Raw genomic sequence first — 16,292 nt, 5'->3', positions numbered from 1 at the left:
GTTATGTGGACAGAAGGACTAAGCCACTTCTGGCGAACCAGAGCAGCGCACAGAATATCTTTCCTAAATATTGGGCTTATTCACCACTTGGAAAAAATGCATTCTGAGAGGCAGAGAGCTGCCCCCCCCCCTTTGAAAGTGTCATTCAGTGTGAATCTGTGGTGGTGTGAGATTTGCACCAGGACTCCTCAGTGGATCAGCAACCTCTGCACTGTTCAAGCCCTTGAGGAAATGGCTACAATAAATAAGACCAAAGCAATGGCTTTTGGAGAAATGCTTTCAAATGAATGAAAATTCATGTGTGCAGGGCAGCTTCTTTCATTAGCAATGACGGGGCTTTCACATTTAAAATAGCTAAATGAGCTCTCCCCAGTGTGGCTTTATAGTGTCCCACTAAAACTGCTGTCAGAGTTTTAAAAACCCCACTAGCCAGGCAATTGATGGGCATAACTCATTTGAGGCCTGGCCAGTGTGGGAGGAAGGGGGCTCAGCTGGCTAATGGGGCTCCAGAAGAGTCCTCTGTTAAGGAGCCAGAGGCACCGCCAGGGTGGGTCCCTGGGCTCTCACTGCCTGCCTCCCTCCAAGGCCGGTGGATCTCTGTAGCCCTCTCTCCTCACTCCAGGCAGGGAACAAACTGCTCTCTGATTGCAACTTCGCTTTTTAGATCTGGGTTTAAGATCTTCTGCATGAAACAGGTCTGCCATTGGAAGGCCATTGCTTTGATGTATAAATAAAATCTCAGAGCACATCACAATAATTGTGCATAAAACCATACAAGAAAAGCTATATAACAAAGTTAACATTAAAGTAAAGGTAAAGGGACCCCTGACTGTTAGGTCCAGTCGTGACCGACTCTGGGGTTGTGGCGCTCATCTCGCTCTATAGGCCGAGGGAGCCAGCGTACAGCTTCCGAGTCATGTGGCCAGCAGGACTAAGCCGCTTCTGGCGAACCAGAGCAGCGCACCGAAACGCCATTTACCTTCCCGCCGGAGCGGTACCTATTTATCTACTTGCACTTTGATGTGCTTTCAAACTGCTAGGTGGGCAGGAGCAGGGACCGAGCAACGGGATCTCCAACCCCTGTTTTCAATACCAGTGCTCACCAACTTGGGACAGCATGGTGTAATGGTTAGAGTGTCAGACTAGGAAAAAGTTAACAGTAGATTGGGAGCAAAATTCTCTAGGCAGTTTGTCCTTTAATTATGATGAACTTAACACCAGTGTGTACCCAGTGGCGTAGCGTGGGTTGTCAGCACCCGGGGCAAGGCAAGTAATTTGCGCCCCCTAACCCTGGATTTGCGCCCCCTAACCCTACCCCTAACCCTAACCCCCAGATGTTGCTCCCGGTGCGGCCGGCCCCCCCTGCACCCCCCATGCTACGCCACTGTGTGTACCTCACAGGGTAATTTTGAGAATAAAATAGAGGGGGACCATGGAGGCCAAGGTGGAATATACCGTATTTTTTGCTCTATAAGACACACTTTTCCCCTCCTAAAAAGTAAGAGGAAATGTGTGTGCGTCTTATAGAGCAAATGCAGGCTGTGCAGCTATCGCTGAAGCCAGGAGAGTAAGAGGGATCGATCCCCCTTGCTCTCCTGGCTTCGCTTCGCTGGAGAGGCGCTGCGCAGCTTTCCCTCTCTGCGCAGCGCCCCTTGAGCGAAGCGGGAGGAGAAACGGAGCCCCTTCCATTTCTCCTCCCTCTTTGCTGGAGAGGCGCCAAGCAGAGAGGGAGAGAACATTTTTTTTCTTGTTCTCCTCTAAAACTAGGTGCGTCTTATGGTCGGGTGCGCCTTACAGAGCGAAACATATGGTAAATTTAATATAACAGTAAAAGGGGGGTTAGGCAAATGCGTGGGGGGTAAGGTGAACAGTGGCTACTAGTCATGATGGCACCTCCAGAGTGAATACTAGTTGCCTGGGGCTCAACAGTGGGAGAGACCTGCTAACACCCCCCCACCCTGCAAATGTCCGGCTTGTGGTCTTCCCAGGGTCATCTGTTGGCCACTCTGGGAAATGGGCTGCTGGCCTGCAAGTCCCAAATCCTCTGGAATAGACAGGAAGACTAACCTTGTTCTATGACAAAAGTCATTCCCCAACTATTGCTAATCTCCCTTTACTGTGATGTAGACATCACAGTTCCCGTCTTCAAAGACACTGCCCCCTCTCCCCAGAAACGGGGGCTTGAACATGGTGAGGGGGAGGTATGTAGTCCCTGATCTGGACTTTGTGTGGAAACGAAATCTCTCCACCACAATAATGAGCTTCAGAACTTATCTCAGTACCAGCCACACTAAGACAAACACGGCAGAATATCAAAGAAAGACATTGCAAACAGGAGGTGGGCTCCAGTCCTTTATGTAGTTCAATGGACTTCCCTCTCTCTGATCCTGGAGGGAGATCCTGTGCTGGTTCATCAATGCAGAACTTCTGCAACAGCTGCTGCTCCTGGCCATCTGCAGCAAGCACATGCCATGGCTCCCCAAATCTCAGCTTCCAGCTCATGTTTCCAGAGGTGAGTCATCAGGTACTGAATGGAAAAATACCAGCCTCCTCTGACGCTTTTCGTGGAGTGGAACCTCTTGTCTAAGGTAAACGTCCCTTTACAGAATATTCAATACAGTGCACTCAAACACAGCAATTTATTTACATTAAAACTTACAACTTTAATGGGGGGGGGGGAGGCAGAGAGAACAGACAACTTGGTGGTTCATACTTTGGCTCGCAGAACCTTTGCTCCAATCTTGCTCCAGCCCTGATGAGAGTAGATGGAGCAACCTGGTGCCCTACATCCTTGCTCAGAGTGAGTGGCCAGACCCACACTGTAGATTTAAAGTCCTCTTAAAGGTAAAGGGACCCCTGACCATTAGGTCCAGTCGTGGCCGACTCTAGGGTTGCGGCGCTCATCTCGCTTTACTGGCCGAGGGAGCCGGCATACAGCTTCCGGGTCATGTGGCCAGCAGAACTAAGCTGCTTCTGGCATACCAGAGCAGCGGACAGAAACGCCGTTTACCTTCCCGCCGGAGCGTGACCTATTTATCTACTTGCACTTTGACGTGCTTTCGAACTGCTAGGTTGGCAGGAGCAGGGACGTCATGGGGATTCGAACCGCCGACCTTCTGATCCGCAAGTCCTAGGCTCTGTGGTTTAACCCACAGCGCCACCCATGTCCCTTTTAAAGTTCTCTTACACCACTTTAAATAGCCTTGGCTTCCCCCGAGAATTCTGGGAGTTGTAGTTTTTAAGGGTGCTAAGAGGCGTTAGGAGAGGCCTCGCCCTCCCAGAACTTCAGTTCCCAAAGTGGTGCTACAGTCAGAAACTTAGCCAGGGCCTGGGCAGCCAGATGTGCTGCAGAAGTGCTAGCCCAAAGAAGACTGGATGTCTGGATTGGGACGAAGCCATTCTCTAGCCGTGCGCTGTTCTCCCAGCCAGTGGCCAGACCCACACTATAGATTTAAAGTCCTCTTACACCACTTTAAATAGCCCTGGTTTCCCCTTGGGATGATGGGCCTGATCCAGCAGGCTCTTCCTACGTTCTTACGGCTCCTAGCCCTGATGTCTGTGCCCTGCCTCCCACACTGGTGCCGAATACCAGTTGCTGGAAATTGCAGGAGGGGAGAGAGACGCTCTTGGCAGCGCCGGAGGAGGCCGCTTGGGCACCTGGGGCGGCACAGCCAGGGGCAGGGCACACCGTGGGGCCTCCAGAGTCTGCCTGCCTCCTCCCACTCAGTCGCCTTGCAGCTGGGGGGGAGGTAGCGGGTGGACTGTTTGGTTGGAGCAGAGCCTTCACGCACCCAAGCACCACGTCTCTTCCAGGAGAGACGCATGGCTTGGGTGCGCTGGAGGCCCGCGGTGAGTGCCGCCCAGCATTTTGCCACCCCCCCAGTGGTGACACCCGGGTGGGCTGCACCCACCGCAGCCCCCTTCCTCCGCCACTGGCTCTTGGGTTCATGTCCTTCACAGGTTTCCCAGAGAGGGCATCTGGTGGGTCACTGTGAGATACTGGACAAGGCGGGCCATTGGCCTCATCCAGCAAACTCTGATGTTCTTGTGAATGTCCTCCTGGCCAGCCATGGGTGCTTCCAGACCCTGAGTTTGAAGCCAGGGTGCCCTTTGTAACCCCTCCCAAACCGCTCCGCTCCTTCAGGGACTGCAGCAGCCCCCAAACTCTGCAATGGCACCAAGCTGTGCCAGTGTGTCTGAACCCTCCAGCCTCCCCAGCCCCTTTTGGTACATAATTGTGCAGAAGGCCGAGGGGACCGGCTGTGTTGCCACTGGGCTAATTGGCCTCTTGACACCAGTTCCCAGTGCAATATTCTGCCCCTGCCCCCCCACCCCCCGCCTTCTCCCAGGGCAGCCAGATTGAAATCAGATTTAACCTCCCAGATATATCGTTTCATTTAAGGGCTAGTAATTCTGTCAGTCCGGCTCTGACAAACGAGAGCCTCGCCTGCCAATCTGCGGGCAAGAGTGATGTGCTGCTGTTCCTGGGGTGTCAGGCGCCGGAGAGTTACAGGCTCCGCTGGCCTTCGGGAGGCAAGACTAATAACCGGCCAGGCCAGGGGAGATTTGGGCGGGGGGCGGGGAGGCGGTTTCTTGTTTATGGAGGGAGGTGTGTGGCGAGGGCAGGCAAGCCGATAGGTGGGGGCGGGGGGAGAGGTCAGAGCTGATACCCATAAATACCCTCTCTTAAGTGAGCTGAGATGAGATGTGTCAAGGCTTGAAGGAAGATTTGCGGGCCTGGAGTGTCTGGGCAGGGAGGTGGAATAGATTGCTCTTGGGGTTGTCCTGGGTTTGGGCTCTTCTGTCCTCTTCCACTGACAACCTATAATTTAATAAATTATATAGAGATGGATTTCTCCTGGCGATGGAAGGCTTGAGGGTGGCTCCAAGCAGTGGGGACCTGACGGGATGGGTGCTGTGGCTTGGTCTGGGCTGAGGTCTCCTGATTTGTATTTGAGTGGCCAGGAGGGTGTAGATGGAGAAATCTGAGGCTGGCAGCAAGAAAGAACCAGCGTAGTCATTAAGAGTGTCAGATTAAGACCTGGGAGAGACCAGGGTTCAAATCCGAAATTGGCTCCCATGAAGCTCAGCGGGTGTGACCGTGGTCCATTCACTGCCTCTCTCAGCCTATTCCACCTCACAGGGTTGTCGTGGGAATTGAATGAGGAAGGGGGAAAAACCATGTACACCACTTTGAGCTCCTTGGGGGGGGGGAGTTGGGATATAAATCCTAATGCTAATAATAATGCTAATAATATGGGATGCGGGTGGCGCTGTGGGTTAAACCACAGAGCCTGGGACTTGCCGATCAGAAGGTCGGCGGTTTGAATCCCCGCAATGACGGGGTGAGCTCCCGTTGCTCGGTTCCAGCTCCTGCCAACCTAGCAGTTCGAAAGCACGTCAAAGTGCAAGTAGATAAATAGGTACCGCTCTGGCGGGAAGGTAAACGGTGTTTCCATGCGCTGCTCTGGTTCACCAGAAGCGGCTTAGTCAGGCTGGCCACATGACCCAGAAGCTGTATGCCGGCTCCCTTGGCCAGTAAAGCGAGATGAGCGCCACAACCCCAGGGTCGGCCACGACTGGACCTAATGGTCAGGGGTCCCTGACCATTAGCATTAGCTAATGCTAATGCTAATGCTAATGCTAATGCTAATGCTAATAATAATAATAATAATAATAATAATAATAATAATAATAATAAATGATAAAACATTTCAAGATATTAGTACTGTGCAAGTGATCAGTGCTGTGAATTGATGAGTTGATGGGAGAGGGAAAATGTTTTGCAAAAGTGACTCTGAAATAATTGGAGAGGGCAGGAAAGTGCCTTGGTGGTAGAAGCAAAGACCCCCCTCCTGCGGATAGATTGGACAATTGCAGTGTCCCTCCAGACTGGTGTTTGTGGGTTCTATCTTGCAGCATTTCACTGACGCAATAAGAGCGCGTTCGTGGTGGAGTTGCACCGGACTGTCCCAATATCATTCTGCTTTATTAGTTGTTCTGCAGTGTTATTGTGCTATTACTATCTGGAGCAGCAACTCTTGTGCAACAGATGCTGAATGAAAAGCCCACTACTCCACACAATATCCATTACATTTCTGGTATGAAATATTATAGGATTTCGGCAGGAAGTTATGGGGCATGCCCCAGCTGTGCTCCCTGAAGCTTTTGCAGGGGCAAACTGTCCCGAAAGTGGGATAACCTATAACCACCCTGATACCTAGAGATGGGAAGGCCTGGAAAAAACCCAGGAAAATCAGAAAAGCCCCCCCAGGTTTTTCCCATTTTCCCCCCAAAGCCGTTTCCCCCCAGAATTTTATTTTATTTTTAAATAGTTTGATATAGTTTGAATATTCCACACATCCCCCCCAATTTTTCTTGAAAAAAACGGCTTTGGAAAAACCCAGAAAAAGCCTCTCCCCCCCCCCCAATTTTTCCGTCCCCCCAGGCCTTCCAGCACCGCCCCCCTTTAGAGCTCCCTGCCAACTGACACCAGGCAGGTCTTCTCACTGAACTCTTTCCAGCAACGGCTCAAAACATTTTCATTAAGGCTGCTGTAAACATCTGAACGTGTAGAAGCTGCATGCGATTTGCTTCCTTTTAATCACTGCTGACTTTAATCACCTTTTGAATCCTCTTAAATACCTGCTTTTAACTGCGTTTTATCAATCGTTTTAATGTTCTACTGTATATTTTTGTTAGCTGTTTAGAAGCTCTCTTACTATCATGCGGTTTATAATATATAATAACAAATTCAATTAAAAAACCCCGCATACACTCCTTTTCTTTTCAAAGAGAGTTTGAGCCCTAGTGCAACATACTATTCAGTAACCGGATGTTGGTTCCTTCTGGGCCTGGCAAGCAGAAAAATTGAAAGCTGTTTTTTAGAAGTCCATGAGAAAAATGACAAATAGGAAGAAGAAATGGAAATGACAGCAGTAGTTCAGAAAATGAGATAGAAGAAACTGCATGTATATGCTATATCCTCTGTTTCTTTTCTTTTTTAAGCTCTAACCAAAGGGTAGACCTTCTCTAGAGCTTAAATATTGAGGTGGACCTTAACTTCATTTGCTGTTGGTGCTAAGGGGCAAATCTGATTATTTTTTATGTTGATGGTTTCTTGCTTTTTTGTTGCATTTGAGGGAAAGTGGGGTGCTTACCTGTTTTATTGCAAGCATAATAATTTCATATACATTGCATTTCATGCAATTTGTAAAACTACTCCACACTGAACATTTTTTCAATTTTTCCAAGATTTCTATTTTTTTCTGGAAAAAAACATTTTTTTTCTCATGGCATCAAAATTTCTGGAAATTTTACATCTCTACTGATACCATCATGACCAGTTTTGGAACTTAGTTCGCTTCCGAGATCTGTGGCTAGTTGCCTGATGGAAGCCCTTCTTCCCTGGGGCTCTCCTGTGTCTGATAAATACTTTGAAAGCTCGCTGGAGAGTCTGTAGTGGGATGGTCTGCAAAGGAGGGCCATGGCTGCTGTAATTATCTTCATAATTCTCAGCTGTAATTATCTTCATAGAATCATAGAATTGTAGAGTTGGAAGGGACCCTGGGGGTCATCCAGTCCAGCCCCCTGCAAAGCAGGGATCTCAGCTAAAACATCCAGGACAGATGGCCAAACCCAACTCTGCTTAAGAACCTTCAAAGAAGGAGATCCCACCACCACCTTCTCAGGTAGTCTAGTCCACTGTTGGACAGTTCTTACTGTTAGAAAGTTCTTCCTAGTGTTTTGTTGAAACCCCATTTTTTAAAAAGTTGAATCCATTGGTTCGGGTCCCACCCATCAGAGCAGCAGAAAAGCAGACTGCTTCATCTGCCAAGTGACAAGCCTTCATATATTTGAAGACGGCTATCCCATCACCTCTTAGTCTTTTCTTCTCCAGGCTAAACATCCCCAGATCCTTCAAGCTTTCATCATCAGTCTTGATTGTGAACAGAGCTCCCCCCCCCCCGAACTCACCAGAACTTAGTTCCTGCACCTCTCAGGTGGGCACCATTGCCATTATAAGAGAACAATAGAGGCGTTCAGGGTGAGTTGCGGCACCTCTTTTTCTGGAAAAATAGCACTGGTTTTGAGACCATTGATCTTCTTGGTCACCCTCCCCTGCACACATTTCAACTTGTCAACATCCTTCTTAAATTGTGGCACCCAGAAGTGGACACAAGACTCCAGGTGGGGTCTGACCAAGGCAGAATAGAACAATACTATGACTTCCAATGATCGGGACACTAGACTTCTGTTGATGCCACATAGCATTGCATTACAGTCGTACCTTGGTTGTTGAACGGAATCTGTTCCGGGAGTCCGCTCAACTTCTGAAAATGTTTGACAACCAAGGCACGACTTCTGACTGGCTGCAAGAGCTTCCTGCACTCAGTCAAGAAGCTGCAGAAGCCGCGTCGGACGTTCGGCTTCTAAAGAATATTCGAAAACTGGAACACTCACTTCTTAAGTTGTTTAGTCGTGTCCAACTCTTCATGACCCCCTGGACCAGAGCACGCCAGGCACTCCTGTCTTCCACTGCCTCCCACAGTTTGGTCAAACTCATGCTGGTAGCTTCAAGAACACTGTCCCACCATCTCGTCCTCTGTCGTCCCCTCCATCTTTCCCAACATCAGGGTCTTTTCCAGGGAGTCTTCTCTTCTCATGAGGTGGCCAAAGTACTGGAGCCTCAGCTTCAGGATCTGTCCTTCCAGTGAGCACTCAGGGCTGATTTCCTTCAGAATGGAGAGGTTTGATCTTCTTGCAGTCCATGGGACTCTCAAGAGTCTCCTCCAACACCATAATTCAAAAGCATCAATTCTTCGGCGATCAGCCTTCTTGATGGTCCAGCTCTCATTTCCATACATAACTACTGGGAAAACCATAGCTTCCCTGGCAAAATACACCAGAACAATTAAAAAACAGTAATAATAATGTACCCCCGCTTCTTATAGCAATGTGTTTACAGGAATCATAGAATCATAGAATAGAATCATAGAATCATAGAGTTGGAAGAGACCACAAGGGCCATTGAGTCCAACCCCCTGCCAACACCTGGGACGCGGGTGGCGCTGTGGGTAAAACCTCAGCGCCTAGGACTTGCCGATCATATGGTGGGCGGTTCGAATCCCCGCGGCGGGGTGAGCTCCCGTCGTTTGGTCCCAGCTGCTGCCCACCTAGCAGTTCGAAAGCACTCTTAAGTGCAAGTATATAAATAGGTACCGCTTTATAGCGGGAAGGTAAACAGCGTTTCCGTGTGCTGTGCTGGTGCTGGCTCACCAGTGCAGCTTCGTCACGCTAGCCACGTGACCCGGAAGTGTCTGCGGACAGCGCTGGCCCCCGGCCTCTAGAGCGAGATGAGCGCACAACCCTAGAGTCGGACACGACTGGCCCGTACGGGCAGGGGTACCTTTACTTTTACCTTTACCTTATACAGGAACAACAACAGCAATATTAACTGATACTAAAACTGAAAGTTATGATACATTTACGGCTCCATCTGGATGGGCTCATTTTGTTGGTTTGCCTATAGATTTTTGGCTGGGGCAGGTGGGGACATCCTTTCCACTGTGGAGTTTGTGCTTAACTTATGTGGATGGTTTTTGAATCTAGTTGAGCTAAACCCAGATGAAAGCACCAGTTTCCCTTGGAATGCCAAGTAGTATTGGGAATCTCCACTCCCATTAACTATAAGGGAGAGGTGATATTTTGTCTGCGTTTTGATGGAAAAGAACCCAGTCCACACAACTTGAACCAATACAATATCCCGAAGAAGGATTTTGAGAAGCTGGAATGGGGTCAGAGGAAAGCGACCGAAGATAAAGGCTCTTGCGACCCAGACTTAAAATGAATGTCTGAGGGATATGGTGGTGTTTAGACTGGAGAAGAGGAGACTGAGGTGGCCATATTCAGATATTGGACGGGGCGTTGGAAGATAGAGCAAGCTGCTCCAGACTGTGGGAACCAAACTATCAGATTCAAGTTACAAGAAAGGAGATTCAGCCTAAACATTAGGGAAGAACTTTCTGGCAGTAAGAGCTATACAACAGTGGAACAGATTTCCTCAGAAGGTGGTTCACTCTCCTTGGAGGTTTTTAAGCAGAAGTTGGGTGGCCACCAGTCATGGATTCTTTAGCTGAGATTCCTGCATTGCAGGGGGTTGGACTAGATGACCCTGGGGGGTCCCTTCCAGCCCTACAAATCTGTGATTCCAAGTGAGCTGAAACACAATTATCTTTCAAAATTCATACTTCTCTGAATTAAGTAATGCAGGTCCCCATCCAGTGTGCATACATTAGGAGAAAGTGTGCCTAAAAAGGCATGCATTAGTAAAATTAGATATAAAAATTCATTATGTTAGGGGAAAATGATTGCAGGAATGTTTTAAGTTCATCAAAGTTGCATCTTAAAAATAGTGTTTATTAGGTGAAATTCACAATTAAACGCTGATTAATTTTCATGAGGATTTCTTATTTTTTTACTTGTGGAAAGCTGGATTTTATAGTAGAAAAACAAGAAACTGAAATTGACAGATTCATCTCATTAGCCCCAGCCAATATGGCTTGAGGTCAGCAGCGATGGGAGTTGTAGTCTGATAACATCTGTAGGGAAGGCCCTGCGAGGCTGCACATTTGCATGTTTTGCTTTCTTTTAGGTAGGGTTAAATGTCCTGCACACCCAGTTCTTGGGACTGAGAAGGAGAAGGGGAAGGAGAAAGTTGCAAGCCTGTTGTGCTGAACTGACATCTAGGCAGGCAATTAAACAACATCTTGTTTTCCTGATGATCTTGGTGGTGGTTGGGGGAGGGGAGAGGTCAGTCGCTGCGACACCTGAAGGGTGTTAACCTCTTATTAACACCTTCAATTTGTGAAAGGTTTTGATTGTCATCTCCTGGCCCAGCTTTGTCCCTTCCCAATTGTCGAGGGGACGCATCCAATCTTCACCAAATAATTGTGCCCTCTGCAACTCCCCCCCCCCCCCCCCGCTGCAGTGGCTGCATCCGTAGCAGCCTCTCAGAGAGACTTGTGGACACGTTTCATTTTGAGTGATCATAACAGCACAGGCCAGGGGTCCATTGAGTCCAACACCCTGCTCTCAGATGCCTCAGATGGGAAACTTTGGAGCCATCCTGGCTTGAAGACATTGACAGCCCTCTCTTCCTCCTCCATGAATTTCCCCAGTCCTCTTTTCAAGCCATCCAAGTCGGTGGCCATCACTGCCTCCTGTGGCAGGGAGTCCCATAGTTTAACTTTTCTTTTCTCTGTCTTCCAATATCTTCCAATATTCAACTTCATTGGCATTCCTCCAAACCACGTGTGATTTTATAAGCTTCCGTTGTGACGCTTCTGACTTGCCCTTTCTCTATAAACGAAAAAGTCTCCAAAGTTACAACCTTTCTTCGTAGGCAAGTCACTCCATCCAATCTATCCTTTGAGTTGCCCTTTTCTGCAACATTCCCACCTCGTGGCTGGCATCCATCTGTCTTGAGAAGGCAAGCCGCTGCTTTTTAGCAGTGACCTCCCCAGTGTGCAAACCAAGGCAGTGTGTCTGGAGGTCCTGGGCTGCCCAGATGATACTCTCAGCCTGCTTCCAAAGGAGAGCACAGCAAGACATTTGGCACCAGCTTAAGTGTAAGAGAGGGGACGCGGGTGGCACTGTGGGTTAAACCACAGAGCCTCGGACTTGCTGATCAGAAGGTCTGCAGTTCGAATCCCCGCGACGGGGTGAGCTCCTGCTGCTCTGTCTCTGCTCCTGCCAACCTAGCAGTTTGAAAGTACATCAAAGTGCAAGTAGATAAATAGGTACCGCTCCGGCGGGAAGGTAAACGGCGTTTCCGTGCGCTGCTCTGGTTCGCCAGAAGCGGCTTAGTCCTGCTGGCCACATGACCCAGAAGCTGTACGCCGGCTCCCTTGGCCAATAAAGCGAGATGAGCGCTGCAACCCCAGAGTCGGCCACGAATGGACCTAATGGTCAGGGGTCCCTTTACCTTTAAGTGTAAGCCTTGCTTGATGGAGGCATACAAAGAGCCACACTCCACATTTGTGTCGGGTTTGCTCCTTAGCCTTTTCCCCTCCCAAAGATATCTTGCAAGGCAGCAAAGGTTTAAGGACAGTTTTCCTTCTCCTTGATGGGCTCCCTTCCCAGGTGGACACCTGCCCCTCACTTTCCTCTGCAGCACAGGCAGAAACTGCCTTCTTGACTGTTGGACCCACTCTTGGTCAATACTCAATGCGTGAGAACCTTGTCTTCGCAGGCAGGGGAAGTTCCTAACTCACTGAGGGTTTGAAACCCACCGGCTCCCCTCCCCTGGTTTAGCTGGCCAGTCAAGGCCATTGCTGCTGGCCTTGTGGCTCCTGTCTCATGCTGACAGCTTCTGGGAGCCACAGTTGAGAGCTGAGTGCAGAGTGGGGACCAAAGGGGGATGGACTACCTCAGAAGGAGCATCATGTGTTCCCCCCACCTGAGGTCCTGCCCCTCCCCTAACATGCCATACACCCCAACTCTACACTGTCCTTTTATTAGATGAGGCAACCAGCACCTGCAGACATTTCTGTGGCTTGGAGATCAGGGGGTTGGGAGAGCCTCTGCCTCTCCTCTGCCTTTCCCCCTTTTTGTGGCTGCTCTCAGTGGCGCAGAAGCAAGGGCAGTGGAAGCAGTGGGCAGCCCCAAGCTCCACAGGGCGCTCCTTGGTTTGGGAGCAGAGGCAATGGGTGACCTGTGCAACGCCCAAATTCTGAACCCCTCCGCCTCCCTCCCTCCCTTCTAAATCATAGTTGCAGTGTCCCCAACAGTGCTCTGCGCCCAGCGCAACTCAACTGGTCCTGCTCCCCTAAACCTGCCTCTGGCGGAGGCTGCAAGTCTTCCAACACACACAGACATGCAGGCAAAACTGGTGTGTTCAAACCCCTCCAGGTGACTTGCATGGAAGAATTTTACTTGAGGTTTTCAAATATCATGGAGTTCCACAGTTGGAGGCAGGAATGCTTCTGAATGCCAGTTGCTGGAAACTGGCACAGGAGGGGGCAGAGGGCTGCTGTGGTTGAATCCTGCTTGCTGGTTTACCAATAGAGCCACCTGGTTGTCCACCGTGAGAGCTGGGCGTCCTTCTTGTGTCCTTGGCCTGTTCCACTTGCAGTTCAAGGCACCCATTCCCTCTGTACTCCCTGAACTCTGCAGCACCCTTGTTACGCAAGCCAGGCACATTACGCAGACCTTGAAACAATTTGCACCTCTAAATAGCTACTTGGGACCAGTGCTCTTTGTGTTGGAGCGCTGTGCACCAAAGGTCATCGGTCAGAGGGACACGGGCTTGTAGGTGTCTTTCACCCCCCACCCCAATTCCTCTTGGAAAGCTTTGATGCCAGAAAAGACACTTTCTGTAACTACCAAGGAGTTAATTGTCAGCTTCAAGCAGTGGAGTCCTAGCCCACACAGCATCCTGCTGTTATGAAGGTTTGCGAAGACAATTAAAAGCCCTTCTCCTTTCCCCACTAGCCTACACACACACACACACACACACACACACACACACACACACACTATACCTCTTTTTGGCTGCTGTTGATAATTGGTGGGTCGGGGGTGTGGAGAAACTCTGCCTTTCCTAGCAGTTAGAACTGACTCTTTGTGAACCGAGGTTCATTGCCTAACACCATCAAGCAACGGGCTCCAGTAGCATCATGCTTTGATTGGTGTGAGCTGTCTCTGCTTAGGTCTCCTAGACGAGATCTGTGCCTTGGCCATTAGCATGGAGGTCCCTAAAGCAAACTCTCAGTCTGCGTGTGCAAAGGAGGTGATCTCATGACAAAAAGAGACTGTGGGAATTGCACTTTGTTCATGTTCATTTCTTCCTTGTTTGCACCATGCACACACTTTGAAACAGGTATTACTTTGTTTGCACTCTGTGGGCTGCAAGAGATAGTGCTTTGCTTACACGCTTGTAGGACAGGGAGGGAAGAGGAGACCCCCCCCCAGCAAGGTTGAAAGAGAAAGTGGTAGTCTCTGAGGTCTGGGAAGGTGGGCTGCAGGTTCAACCCCCTCATTCTCAGTTGCTTATCTGCAAAATGGCAACAATGGGAGCCTTATTCCCCTCTAGGTTTGTTAGGTGGGCAGGTGTAATTAACGTCTTTGCAAATAAGGAGCACATAGACATTGCTAGCAACAGGACCTGCCTAAGTGGGGCAGTTCCTGGGATTATGCATTGGCGGAGGCAGGAATGTTGAGTCCTGGAAGTCTCCTGCAACTCCGCCTCCCATTCCCTGAGCAATCTCTCTCAGTGTAAGTGTGCAAATCCTATAAAAGCTTTTATTTTCTCCCGGCTCCTGCTTTATTGCCACTCTCTGCTGGGGAATCCCGGCGTCCTCTGCTTCCCTCGATCCACATCTGTCTTTTTTCTATTATAAGTGCCTTGCACAATGGGCGCAGAAGCCTGAGCTCTCGGGAGGAAGTGTAGAGCTGTGTGTGTGTGTGCGTGTGCATCTTCACAGTCCATGAAATGCTCTGCTCACTTTTGCCAACGCTGTCAAGGTGTCTGCTGCAGGAGAGTAGCAACATTTTGGGCAAGCAGGTGGCCTGAGGGGAGCTTGAAGGGGTGGGTGGGCAAGGCAGCAAGTAGCTCTCTTTTGTGGGGCAGAGGGAGAAATGAGGGAAGGGCTTAATGACCAAACTGACACTGCCCAGAGCTTTTGGGACTATGACAAGCTTGATTGGGAGTCAGTTTTACTTTCGCTGCTGGATTTTGGATTTTACTGTGATATTTTTGACTGTCCTGTGTTTCAGCTGAACACTTTTGAGGGGTTGGAATAAACTTTTTAGTCTGCTTTGCCCAGAGAACTATACAATGGGACAATTCACAATTACCTAAGTACGTAAACTAAACTGATAATAAACTGCCCTGCTTACTGAAGTGTTCCTTTTTGTGTGTGTGTGGGGGGGGGGGGACGTGCTTCCTGACACTCACCCATCCAGCTTCAGTTTCACTTCTGCCTCTTAGACTAAAGACTGTTCTCTGTGGGTGGTGTCCCTGGAGAAGCTGAACCCCTGGCTTGGCTGTGCTGGCAGCCGCCTTGGGCAGCGGGGATGCCAGGATTTGCTTTGCATTTGAGGGCGTGTTCGCGATGACCTGTCCTCCTCGTGGAGGCATCTGGGAGCTTATGTGCAATCTTGCTATACTTGGTGCAGTGTGGTCCTCACTGAAACGTTTGCAGGTACCAACTGCTTGCTTTCCAATCAGTGCCAGTCGCATAACTTCCTGCTGAAATCCTGCAACATTGCATACCACAAATGTTCCCATTTGTTTGTTTTGTCTCACTTTGGTTGAGCTATAAAGCACAAGAGATGCCCCTCCAGGTGTCAACAATATGGGAACTTGGGGAGAACTTCGTTCAGAACAAATCCACCACTAATGAGATATTACTATTGCAGAAGACACCTGACAGTGTGTCTGTGTGTGTGTGGGTGTGTGTCCCCGTCCCTGGTTTGGAGAGGCCCTGGAGTGTTTTGTGGGGTGTTTCATTTATCCAAAGTGCATCTTGCAAGTCTTGACAGAGGAAGGGCCACAGCTCTGGTTGTAGAGCCCCTGCTTTGCATGCAGAAGTTCATTGGTTCAATCCCCAGTGGCCTCATCTCCAGGTAGGGCTGGGATCACACCCTTCCTGAGACCCTGGATAGCCACGGCTGCCAGTCAGGGTATGCTAGGTGTGCCAAATGGACCAGTGCTCTGACTGAGTGCAAGGCAGTGATCCTTTCCACAGTCCAGTAGGGTAAAGGTAAAGGTAAAGGTATCCCTGACTCTGGGGTTGCGCATTGATCTTGCTGTATAGGCTGAGGGAGCTGGTGTTTGTCCACAGACAGCTTGACTAAGCCGCTTCCGGCGAACCAGAGCAGCGCACGGAAATGCCCTTTACCTTCCCGCCAGAGCGGTACCTATTTATCTACTTGCACTGATGTGCTTTCGAACTGCTAGGTTGGCAGGAGCAGGGACCAAGCAATGGGAGCTCACCCCATCACAGGGATTCGAACCGCCGACCCTTCTGATCGGCAAGCCCTAGGCTCTGTGGTTTAGACCACAGCATCACACCACGTAAGACGGCATTATTATGATGATCCTCCTGGGTGTACAGCTGATGCCTGGGTGTGTGTGTGAGAGAATACAACTTGTGAAAGGCTACCAGGTGGAGATTCTTGGAGGTATCCTCAGGGGCCCCAAACCTCTAAAAGACTGCTATGGATTTAGCAGCGCAGCACCCCCCCTCCTCTGCAACCTGCCCCCATCCTTCCCGGGCATGCAGGTG

The 16,292-nt window shown here is 49.7% G+C and overlaps 1 protein-coding gene across 1 annotated transcript in view; it reads left to right on the top strand.

Moving 5' to 3' along the window:
- Nucleotides 1–16,292, top strand: part of LOC309333337 (steroidogenic factor 1-like) — a 44,485-nt gene that overhangs the window by 14,790 nt on the left and 13,403 nt on the right. The window lies entirely within an intron of this gene.

This window comes from Podarcis erhardii (assembly GCF_964252035.2).
Source record: "Podarcis erhardii genome assembly, chromosome: Z".
NCBI classification, from domain to species: Eukaryota; Metazoa; Chordata; class Lepidosauria; order Squamata; family Lacertidae; genus Podarcis; species Podarcis erhardii.
The sequence above is the reverse complement of the archived record's forward strand: the minus strand, read 5'-3'. Positions and strand labels throughout refer to the sequence as shown.